The sequence below is a fragment of the Canis aureus genome, chromosome 1 (genome assembly GCF_053574225.1).
Source record: "Canis aureus isolate CA01 chromosome 1, VMU_Caureus_v.1.0, whole genome shotgun sequence".
Taxonomy (NCBI): Eukaryota; Metazoa; Chordata; class Mammalia; order Carnivora; family Canidae; genus Canis; species Canis aureus.
Genome location: NC_135611.1, coordinates 5,962,745 through 5,975,793, shown reverse-complemented (window position 1 = coordinate 5,975,793; position 13,049 = coordinate 5,962,745).

Here is a 13,049-nt window from a genome sequence, read left to right as displayed (position 1 = left end):
TACATTCAACAAAAGGTTAGAAAGCAATAATGAGCATGAATTCTTCTTTTTAAATCTTGCTCCCATTGCCAAGAATGTTTCCATAGTTCAGTACCTGCACTGTGTGTGTGTGTGTGAGCATGTGTGAGTGTGTAGTGTAATCTCCATGTCAGAATATTTAGCATCCGATTGTTTGGATTCAAGCCCCCTAATTTATTAGCTGGAGCCTTCTGGAAATCAACTACTTTGAACTCAGATTACTAGTAGTAAAACTGGGATGGCAGTAACGCCGACCTCACAGAAATTCTATACATGTCTGCGGTGTATTAGGCACTCCATTAATGATAGCTTTGTTATTATTTGTACATACACTTGTATAATAAAGACACTTTTGGGCAGCCCTGGTGGTTCAGCGGTTTAGCGCCACCTTCAGGCCAGGGTCTGATCCTGGAGACCAGGGATCAAGTCCCATGTCAGGCTCCCTGCAATGGAGCCTGCTTCTCCTCTGCTTGTGTCTCTGCCTCTCTCTCTTTCTCTGTGTCTCTCATGAATAAATAAATAAAATCTTTAAAAAAAATAAAGACACTTTTAACTCATTAACTCGTAGATCATAAATGTTCAACAGAAGAAAATACCAGAAGAGAATAAACAGCACACGCATATATATTTAAAATGTACAAACCTATAAATACATATATAAAATGCATGATACTTATATAAAACATAATAATAAATATTCTTGGGATTACAGATAATCCCTGAAACCCTCAAGTCTCCTCCAAATTACAGAACACACACAGTGATGTATATGCAGTTGAAGATAGACCGGTGTTCTCTTCCTCTGATGCGTACTACTGACTAGGTTGCCACATATGAGAACACGGGCAAAACCCTACTTACACTCACAACGGATGGAAAGCTCATCTTTTTCTCTTATTTCACGGAGAGCTGGGCACGCACTAGGAATGCCCTGCGTGGTAGTCAGGACTTCACAGGGCTGATGCACCCAGGTCTCCAAGCACCCATGATGATGGTATCCTAAAACTCTGTGGGGCCTGCAGGAACTGTCTGGTCCAGCTGCCACCTCAACACTGGCCGGGTTGCAGGGAACATCACTATGAGATACCAACATTCCCTCTCCTGGTTTCTAGCCTAGTGCTACCGACCCACACACCTCTAACCTCTCATAACCCAACCTTCAAATTGGGATCTGAACTTTACAGTGGTTTTTGTTGTTGTTGTTGTTGTTGTTTTTAAGCACCTGAGTATTGGAGAAAAAAGAGCTTGTCTTCCTCATTGTCTGCCATATTATTGCCAGAATTTCTGATGGAATTGGATGGTGGAAACATCATGGGCTGATTGGCATGCATTTACATCTAAGAAGGTCACACCAAAGTATGGTACCTTTAATTATAGAAACAGATCCTCAGAAACCTTCTTCATTTCTTTCCAAATTTCAGATTGAAAAATGTACTGAGGAAAGGGTGCTTATTCCAATTAAGTGTATATTGTGGACAGAATAACTAATGAGCAGGATGTCAGTGGGTACATCTATGGATCTTCATGAATACCTATTTCTATTTTCTATTCAGCCATTTGTCTTCACAAGAAAACTGCTTCTTTGGTCGTTCTCAGCATATTACTTTACGCAAGAAAAGCACAAACCTAAGTCCCAAACGTTTAGAAAACTGATTTAACTTGTTACTAAAAGTTTTTTTTTTTTTTTTAAACAAAATGCTAAGCAAGGGATGTGCATTCATCAAAACACAGCCTCTGAGATCAAACTCCCCAGTTCCTACACCTGCTTTGTCACCTGAGCACTTCACTCTCTGTGCACTGGTTTCCTGACTGTGGGACCAGGGTCCTAAAGGTTCCTGCCTCATTATGCGCTGTAAGTGCTGAGTGAATTAGTTTAAAACTGTTCTCGCATGTCGATTGTGCTGGCAACAGGCTTCACTTGGATCAAAATGCACAGAGCTGCTCACATAAAAGCAAGCTTTACTGCATATAAATTATATTTTAGTAAACCTGACTTTAAAAATGGTTCCTGACACACCGTAGTAACTGTGTACATTCAAATTACTATCATCATCCTTACATGATTCAGGAAAAGTCTTCTGCTATGGACTGAATCTTCACCCCCCTAAATTTATGTCCAAACCTAACCTCCAAGGTGATGGTATTAGGAGATGGGGTCTTTGGGAGGCAATTAGAATTAGATGGGGTCAAGTGGAGCCTCTATCAATAGGATTAGAACCCTTCTAAGTGTCTGGAGAGTTCTCCGTCTCCCCTTCCTCTCTCTCCCCTGTCCCTCTCTCCTCTTTCCCAGCTTCCTTTCTCTCTCTCCCCCTCCCTCTCCCCCCCATCCCCTCTTCCCCCACTTTGCCCTCTACCAAGTGAGCAGCACCATGAAGACACCATCTGCAATCAGGAGAGCCCTCACCAGAAACCAACCACACTGACACCCTGACCGACTTCCTGCCTCCAGAACTGTGAGAAAATAAATGTGTGTTGTTCAAATGTGTGTTGCTCACATCTGGTGGTATGTGGTGCTTTGTTGTGGCAGCCCTGGTGGACTGAGGCAGCTTCTTAAAAGTTCTCTCTGCATTCCTTTTCCATAAACTGCATGTCTTAGGATCAGCCAACTATGCCCTCCCCTCTCTTCTGACTCCTGTCCTGCTTTCTTTCCTTTGCCCCATCCTCCTAGAGTGCTTCTGTTCTTTGTCCCTCCCCTCCCTAACTCACTGCCACCTCCCTCCCCGGGGCAGCGGTATGGATGCAGGGAAGGAGGCTGAGGGGGCCTGTATTTGGCAGGCATACCCTGGACTCCCATGTGTGTGAGGTGTGTAGACATGTGTGTCAAGCCATTTACACCAAAGTAATGAAGCATTAATTCAAACTACAATGGACAAAGAGGGGAGGGTTTTCAGAAGGGTCCTTTGTGATCTCACAGGGACACAGGCTGTGGCTGGGACCTGGGGTACTTCTTCTGTGGGCTCTGAGTTCTTGCCAGTCAATCCCCCCCCACCAGCTTTTCACCCCCAAGCCTCCCAGGACACCTGCTACAGAAGGCTGTGCCATATAGTTGAAGAGAGCTGAAGTAAACATGTATGGATATGACTCTCAAATCAAGTACAATGGAAACAAATAATTATGATTGTGTTTCTTTAATTTCCTCACACATTTTTATTTTCTTATTTTTTCAATAAATTTTTATTTATTTACTTTTTTAAGATTTTATTTTTAAATATTTCCTACACCCAGCATGAAGCTGGATGATCAAGACTCACAGGCATTCCACAGACCGAGCCGGCTAGATGCCCTTTCCAAGGACTTTCCTCCTAACATGGATTCCTTTTCCTTTCTTCTCCTATTTTAAATTTATTTTGTCACTCTCTCCAGCTTCTTGTTTCCTTGCCTCCCTTCATGGATCGATGTTTTTGCTTTGAAAGGACTTCCTTTTGGAAGCCTGGGTAGCTCAGGTGTTTGAGCATCTGCCTTCTGCTCTGGTCAAGATCTCAGGGTCCTGGGAGGGAACCCCACATCGGCTCCCTGATCAGTGGGGAGTCTGCTTCCTGCTCCCCTTGCTTGTGCTCTCTCTGTCTCTTTCAAATAAATAAATGAAATATTTAAGAAAAAAAAAAGGACTCCCTCTCTATATTCTTTTCTGCTTCAAGAATTGTCTAATTTAGTAATTCTGTTTTCTAAATCATTCAATTATTCAAAATAATTTGAAACAATCCACTTTCTTAGTGTTGAGATAGTGCATTAAGAATATGATTGTTTTGAAAAGACATTTAACCTCTCAGCTAATTTTCTTCAACTTCTATTTCTCCTAATTCCTCTCCTTTTGTGCAGGATGATTTTTCACAGTTATTTCCTATACAAAAACCACAGAATAAGCTTGTTAAACAATATATTTTTGATCCTTATATGATCACAATGTCAAACATGGCTTTTTTGTTTGTTTGTTTGAAGTATAATTAACATACAGTGTTAATACAATAGCCTAGATAGGGAAGCAGCCTGAATGTCCATCCACTGATGAATGGATGCAGAGGATGTGGTACATGATGGAATATTACACAGCCATCAAAAATAATGAAATCTTATCATTCATGACAACATGCATGGACCTGGAGAATGTCATGCTAAGTGAAATAAGTTAGAGGAAGATTTCACTCATCTGTGGAGTTTAAAGAAACAAAATGAATGAACAAACAGAGGGGAAAAAAAAGAGACAAGGCATGGCCTTTTTTCAATTTTCTAGAGAATAATGAGATTGTGTTTAAAGTTCCCTGCAGGGCTTTCTGGTCTTCCTTTCTCATTTCCTGCACTGTTTTTTATAGCCTTGGATATACAATGCTTGTCAATAATTGCCAAATTCCAGCTCTCTCTTAGAAGTAACATTACATGAAAAATATAATTTCACATGAAACACTTAATGAGAATAAACACCAATGAAAAGTCAAGGTTAACAGTTCAGAAGTTGCAATGATATATCCCTTCTTAGAGAACCATTATGATCCAGGGGCACATAAGCTCTTTGTACTGGAAATAGCAGTCCTTAATCTATGGCATGTGGGATGCAACTCCAAGAACACTGCATAGAGCCTCTTGTTCACTGTTTTAATTGCCGTCAGAAGAAATGAATACAATAGAGATCAATGAGTTAATCATGAAACTATGATAAATAAGAAAGCATCCTACTCAACAGCAAAGAGTCTGTAGGAAGAAGGACAATCAGATGAGTGCATAAACTTTTTTATTATAGAGGCACTGAAACAGTCACCACCTCATCACAATAAATTGCCAGTGCTCATTTTTAACAAAACCTCATCGAAAAAAGTGTTCCTTTATCCATTTCCAAATATGCTGGTACAAATACAGAGGTAAATCAGTTCCAGTTTCTATTGGGGAAGTTGGTCTAAAGGAGTGTTCTCTCTTTTGATTTCAGCTATCACTTCTTCCCAGTCTAAAAATATGCTCAGGGACACCTGGGTGGCTCAGTGGTTGAGCATCTGCCTTTAGTTCAGGGTGTGATCCTGGAGTCCCGGGATCGAGTCCCACATGGGGCTTCCTGCATGGACCTTGCTTCTCCCTTTGCCTCCCTCTCTCTCTGTGTCTTTCATGAATAAATAAATAAATCTTTAAAAATAAAATAAAATAAATAAAACATACTCAGCCTCATCCTAAAACAAAAAGTCCTCTCTTGCCCTACACTCCTTTCTGTCTCTTGTTCATTTGTTCTTTCAAGAAGTATCTACTGAGCACCTTCACTATTCCAGCCACTGTTTTAACACAGAGGAGTGTCTACAGCCCTGTGGGATCAACACAAGTTCCTGTCCTCACGGGGCTCACATCTGTTCTCTTCCCACTCAAAAAGCAGTCTTTGCACCTTCTCTTTCTTTTTGAAATAATCTCATTAATATCTGACTTACCCCACCTTATGTATTGTTTGTAACAAGTTTTTTGAAATATAACTTATATAGTATACTTCACCCAGTTGAAGTATACAACGCAATGGGTTTTAGTATACTGACAGAGTTGTGCAGCTATCCCCACAATTGATTTTAGAGCACACGTAGATTCCTCAGGGCAGCCGACTACCCCATCAGGAGTTTGGGGGCTCAGGCCATCGGGCAACATAGCAAAGGGATCAGAAGTGTGTTCCTGGGGACTCAGCAGAGCCTGATTCCAGCTGTCCCACATCCTTGCCCCGAAACCTTGGGCAAGCGGCTCATCCTTTGCACACCTTAGCTTTCTCATCTGTAACAGACAGATCATGCTTCCTGGCCTCAGCCTTCACCGTGAGGATTAAGCTGTGGAATTTGGGGGGCCTTGTCTGACACAGAACAAGTGCTCAGTTAATCAGGACAATAGGATGCCCCAGACTGGCCAGTTCCCTGGGTTGACAGTTCTGCAAGTACAGAAGGGACAGCTCTTTTGCGAAGGTTGTGTCTCCAGTGCCTGGCACGGTGCCTGGCACAGAGCAGGAGCTCATTAAGTCCTACCCACAATGAGGACTGAAGGAGCAAACGGAAAGTCGGTGGCTGTCCCCCCGCAATGCCACCGCGCTGCTCTGCCCGTTGTCATTTATGTCTGTGTGGCGGAGGGCTTCCTTTCCTGCTCCTATGTCACACGTTTTCTATTTCCACAAGTATTAAAAGTGTTTCCGGAAAAAAAAAAAAAAAGGCTGCTTGCAAGACCAAATTAGGGTGGAGACCAAGCCTGGGGGTGGGAAAACCAGTTATGAAACATAACCCTAGGAAGGATGATGGCATGCACGTGATCGTGTCTGAAGACTGAAGAGAAGTGTCCAGGATTTGAGAGAATTAGGAAGTAGAACTAATAGTTAACTGACAAAGCCAATGGGCTTCCCTGAAGCGTTAGCCCTGTTCATGTCTTCCTTCTTAATAGCTTCTTCCTGTGCTTTGGGGTTGTTCTACTCAGGTGGATGTCTCCTATCTCTGTGAGCACATGTATTCTTCATTAGAAAGAATGAACTTCAACTCATTGCTTCTCTCACTTTATGTCAACTTCTGGACTATCTGACACCTAATCACTCCAGATGCTAATGACTATTAAATTTTCTATCTCCATATATATTATATAAGAGAAAGGGAGCTTCTTGGGTAGAAACAAGAAAGACTTGAGGGCTAGGGGATTTCTCCGTCTCTCCAAGGTTCTCATAATAATGTCTCAGCTTCTCTCCCTTTCCAAGCAGCACACAAGAGATCTGATGGGGTTGAGTACTTTTTTTGGCCTTGCAACCCTGTGACACTTAAAAACAGTCCTCGGATTTAATCCTCAGCTATGCTGGACCTGTGATTACTGGAAATAAGACCTTCTACTAGTCATCAAAGAGCTTTATGATTCTTCACCCAGGCATTGAGACAGGAGCTCAAGGTTATCAATTTGTCTTCCTTGGTTCATTGTCAACTGATATGTGTAGATTTTCATGAATGATTAGGAAAATTCAGTTATTTCATAATCATTATGATCAGTATTGCTACCTGCAATGGTTTAAAATATGCCCACACATTTTTCTTGCACTGTCTTTGAAAGGTAGGATCTAATTTCCTTCCTATTTTGTGTAGGCTGAACTTAGTGACTTGTTTTTAATGGATAGAATTAAGTAGGAGTGATGGTTTGCAGCTTCCACACCACACAATTCCACAAAAAGACATGTGGCTCCCTCCTTGCCCTCTCTCTTGTGTCACTCACTCAGGGAGGAGCCACTTGAATGTCATCATTCAGACAATTCCTTCAGAGGAGGAATTAAGCCCTCTTACCAACAAACAGCAAGAAATGGAGATCTCTTACCAAAACTCATCTGAGTGAAGGAATCTTAGAAACAGATTCCCTAGGCCCCAGTTAAACCTTCTGATGGCTGCAATCCCAGTAAATATCTTGACAGCTATTTCTTTATAGTTCCTGAGTTAATAGAACCACCTAGCTAAGATCATCTTGATTCCCTAACCCACAGAAGTTGAGAAATAGTTAATGTTCATGGTTTTAGGGCAGTGCATTTTAGAGATTATTTGTTATGCAGCAATGGAAAACTAATACACCTCTAGGGTGAGCAACTATCACAGTATATTGATCTCTGAAGTGACCCACCTTCTCTTCCATCTCATGTCTGCATCTACAGAAACTTGAGTAACCTTGATATTATTATGTGAGCTCATCCGATATGTGAGTAACATAATCCCAGAATCCCATTTTGGAACTCAGATTCCTAGGTTTTATCTTGGCATCAAATTTGGCATCATTATTGGATAAAAAAGAAAAAAAATAGCTAACTCAGTGAAACAATTAACTAAGCAAGAGATTATTTACAGAGTTGTGAAAGGATTAAGGATGAAAGAAGGATGAATAGCAAAGTATTTAGGGCCATTATATATGGTCCCATTAATAATGGGAAACCATTATTTCTACAGAACCCAAAGAAAATTATAGCCAAGATCCAAAAGGACCCAGGCCACAAAGAGGGGAGAACTGGGAAGCGTGAATATTCTTACCTATTTCTCTTTCTCAAATCTTCTCCTAACTCTCATTGGCCAAACTCAACTAGTATCCAGAAGATAAGCAGGTCTGGGTAATCTAAACAACAGAGGACACCATCTCAGGCCATAGAGAAGGTAAGAAGACTGAACAATAAGTCTGAAGGAACAAATGTAAAATAACAAGCATACGATTTAAGCTACTAACCAAACTTGTGCAGATAGTAAATGGTTACATGCTATAGTGGAGAATGTCATTTCCCTATTTGATGTAAGATAATCACTCAATATTCTCATTCCTCAGTGATAACAATAAACTGAGAACAGAAAAAGCCATTTAACTTCCCTCATAGAGATTTTCAGATGGAAGTTATAGCTCTGAATTTCAGATGGGGTAAAAAGATAACAGGAAGAAGGGATTTGGTTGTTGCTGTTAGCTTGTACTCTTCATTTCCCACTCAGTGCAAAGTAAAAATAACAAGTATTTAAGAAAATAAGAAAATTAGTATCCAGAAAAAAATATTCCTAGAACTGTGTTACGATTTATGAGTTCTTCATAACAGGGACATTACCTAAGTCATCTAGATATGCAAAGTTAATACACTTGAGATTGATCATTTCCCAATTTTATTGGAAGTGGAGTAAACTGCATTTCTCAGAACACATTTTTGTTCTCTTCTGTGGTATTCTAAAGATTTGCATCTTCTCTAAAAGACTGGAAAGTGTCTAAATAATGTCTTCTGCAGAACTGACAACAGGTGTGTCCTGGACAAGGGAGCCCGTTTGTATTCCTTCCTCCAGCCACCCCTAGCTCTAGCCCATACATCAACCTTTAGGAAATCATCCCAAGAGAGAAAGGAGGTCCTGAAACATCAAAAAGTCCTTTTGATCCTGAGAATGCTTTTGTAGCATGACACATAACATGTTTCACTGCCTGAGGGAATGAAAGGGAAGCAATGACTAAGCAGAATGACTTAAATGCTTGGAGCCTAGTTAAAGCCATGTTAGATTGCAATTTCGTCTTTTACCGTGCTAAAACCAGATGGCGAGCTGAGGCGTTCAGAATATCTAAAATCTACAGAAAATCAAGGAATAGTCATATAAATTTTGGCTGACAACAGAAATGTCTAATAGGAGGGCTGGCCCAAGGCAAAAATCAAGATGGCAAATTTTGGTTTTGATTTCTTTACTGTTTCCAGAATCCCATCCTTTTCAGCACTGACCTTGCAGAAATTCATACCTTCTTCACTCAGACAGTTATCTGGATCTCTCTGTTGCCTTTAGATCTTCACAATGTCCTTGACCTTAAACCCATTCGAAATCCAAATCCTTAAGTCTACTTCACACTGGGTAGTGTCTTTGCTGCAGCCCCTGACGTGACGTATGACAGAGGCAGAAAGGCAGACAAGAAACAATGAAAGAACAATGGGAGAAGAAAAGTGAAAGCCGTATAGATAGAATATTAAGCATACAGAAGAGGAGGAAACATGACACACAAAATAAGTGTTGCATGAAGAGCATCTGGAAAAGAAACAATAGCTATATCTGCACTGTTTTTTTGTTTTGTTTTGTTTTGTTTTGAGTAACCAGATACTACTGCATCATTTACTAGACACGCACATCTGTTCTTCACAGCAGCCCTGTGTGGTTGATATCGATATATTTATTTTGTAGATGAGGAAATAGAGGTTCAAAGAAGTCACTAAGCATCCTGCTCAAAGGGGAGAACCTCCTATTTAGAGTTGAGGGGCCCTGCCAAGGGGGGATGGATTTTAAAGAAACATGGAAGGAAGGGCATGCGATAGCAAATGAGGTCCTGAAAAGAGAACTTTGCATGCTCTCTAGACCGTGAGTTGAATTATGAAGAAAGAGAAATAAATCTGGAGTCAGAGCTCGGCTGACTTTCCAGCAAGTCTAAATTGGATTTTAGAACCATGACTGCTGGGATGTGTGATCTTGTCAAGAGTGGAGACAGGGGATGTACTTCTCCTTGGCAGTCCTTGAACCATCCCTCTGGGATCCCCTGAGCATTCTCCTTCAAAGAAAGACACTTATTGAGCTCTTAGTATATTTCAGGCACTCAACTGGGTACTAAATAGGAAAGTGACACCGGGATGAAGGGAGTAGTAAGATGTCACACTAGTTTGTGCAGAATCCCATGGCCCCATTACTTCTCCACCTCTTCTCCTCTCTGATGCACAGTTAAACCCAGGCTCCCTGAAGGCAGACCTTGCTGGTTGTTACAAGCCAGGGGGAGTGACCTTGATAACAGAATTGAAGATCAGGTGAGGACCACAGTGGCAGTCTTATTATAAAGGGTATTTACAGCAGCCGAGGCCCGCTGGTGACCTTAGCTCATGTGGCTGATGCACTTCCCTGTCTATTGTTCAGGATGTTGGTTTCCTGGGGCTGCTGTAGCCAAGTGCCACAAAGTAGGCAACTGAAAACAACAGAAATCTATTTTGTCCCAGTTTTGGAGGTTAGCAGTCCAAATCTAGGTGCGGCATGGTCACACTCTCTCCAAATGTTCTCAGGGAAACTCCTTCTTGCCTCTTCCATGGTTCTGGGCAATCCTTGGCATCCCTTGACTTGTGGAAGAATCGCTTGGATCTCGGCCTCTGTGGTCATATGGCCTTCTCTCTGTGTCCACGTGTCATCTTCTTATGAGAACACCAGTCGTATTGGATGAGGGCCCACCCTCTTTTAATATGGTCTCATTTAGCTAATTACATCTACAATGTCTCCATTTCTAAATAAGGTCACACTCTGAGTACTGGGGTTTAGGACTTCAACATATCGGCATTCACTGGTTACTTGATAAATGTTTGCCAACTGACTAAATATGATGAGCTATTGTCATCAGTATCTTAGGGAAGAGAAAGTGTTCTCTTTTTTTTACCTTGATACTTTTTTAAATGCAGTGATTGCTATCTCATATTTGGTAATTACAATTAATATTGTTTTAAGACACAGAAAGATTACTATAAATAATTAGGTGTAAAGATTTGGAAGCATTTTCTTCAGGCACTTTGTGCCTTTTTTTTTCTTTTTTTCTTTTTTTTCTTTCTTGAGTTGCAAAATCTATTATATGCAAATAAAATCTGTATTCTACTACCAAATATGAAAAGTTAAGTAATGGGGAAAAGGATATAGAAAAAAATCCCTATACTGAGTATCTAAGTAGCCTTATCCAAATATGATGATTTGTGCATTTGTCTTTACACTTTTTAGACATGTGTGTATATGTAAATGCACTTTCCTTCTCCTTTATGTAAAGTTACAGTCAGGAAATAAACACAAAGTAAACAGAAAGAAGGCTATACTTTGGATGAAAATTTGAAAAAAATTGAAAATTGACTTGCAATTTCCTTAGGGAATACTGTTTCTTTTTATTCTATGCCCTTTGGTCTCTTGCAATGTATAAATTATTTAGGTTGGTAAAATCAATAATCATAAATCAGGGATACAAGGGACAATATTTTGATGCTAAATATAGAGTCCTTTACTAACACATTAAACCAAACATAAAAGTTTAGTGGGATTAACATATAAATGGTAACATTTTCTATCTCAGAAACTGTTTATCTCTTTCAGAATTCCAATTAGAATGAACTCTGCAGTCCAATAAAGGGGAAAACTTATTATAAAATTATGCTGGGAATATATATGAGAATTTTTAAAATAAATAATGGTAGTAACACACCTTTTATAGCACTGAAAAAGCATAATGCATAAGAGGATTTTCTGTGTGCTATGTTAAGGGCCTCCTTGAACCGACAGTGTTGGTGCACTACACATTTTAGACCAACTTCTCAAATTGCTCTACTCTTACCTCTTACTTTAATTGAAATAGAAAAACATTAAAAGAAAGTTTTAAGAGTCCAAATTGTGTTTAAAATGTTATGACCCTGCTTGAAACTCTGAAACTAATACAATAAATGTAATAAGGTAAGTGATCCAAAAAAGTGGCAATAGCAAATAAAGGTTAAAATGTTAACGTTGGGGTCAAGCCTCTAAAAAATGGACAGCAATGGAAAGACACATAGACTGGAAATGTTTGAGGAGTTGCTGACAGAGACACTGTCACTAATACAATAGTTTCAGTAAAGAACCAACTTTGCTCTAGGAGCCATTGCTTCATTACTTAATGGACAGTGATCAACAAATGAAGTCAGTGTAGTTAAATTGATATTTTCAAATTTCTTCAATCTCGTGTTCTTTTGTCTAGTTATGTTTAAGTCATCTGTTTAATGTACTTATTTATAAAACTCTTTCAGGTTGGTAACATCTTTGTTAACTAACAAGGCTGAGAATTAAACATCCAGTTAACGGATTCTTTTCATTCAAATATGAAGACATCATGTCAATCACTGATCAGAGTCTCTAGAGTCGATCTATCTGCTACTCACTGGTAAGATAATTAGCAGCTTTGGCATAACAAACTTATAATCTAGAAGCAATCATTAACAAAATGTTAAAATTTGAAGGGGCTTATGAAGTTGTAAGGGTAACTTTTCTTTAAAATAAATATGTAGGGAAAGCCTATGAAGCATTTTATATATAACCTGACTCAATATTTTGCTTTTGACTGTATGTGTTGCAAAAAGAATATTGATTTCTCAATGTCTTTTTTTTTCAGTTCCTCAACTGCAGGCTTCAAGTGGTGCATTAGGTGCTGACTGTATGGTAATAATCTGCCTGGAAGCATCTGAGGTTCACAGTTGAGTTGTATCTAGAATCAGACATCATTCCTGTACCTGATTTAAGCAAAAATAAACCTTGCTAGGATTCATGCATTCTGTATTAGTGTGAATAAATAATATTTCTTTTAAATGAACCCCTTTTTATTTATCAGGTAGCAAGCTAAACAGAAAAGGTGCCGTAACTCCAGCTGACACATCAATCACTTTATTTGAACATGGAGAGGAAATAAAGTTCCACAGTCAACGTCAGAATTTGATCCCTTCTGCCTCCAGCTGAACATTCAATATCAGATAAGTCATATAACTGAATGTTTATATTAGAAAAGGTTATCTGAGCAAACAAATAAATGTTAGAACTAGT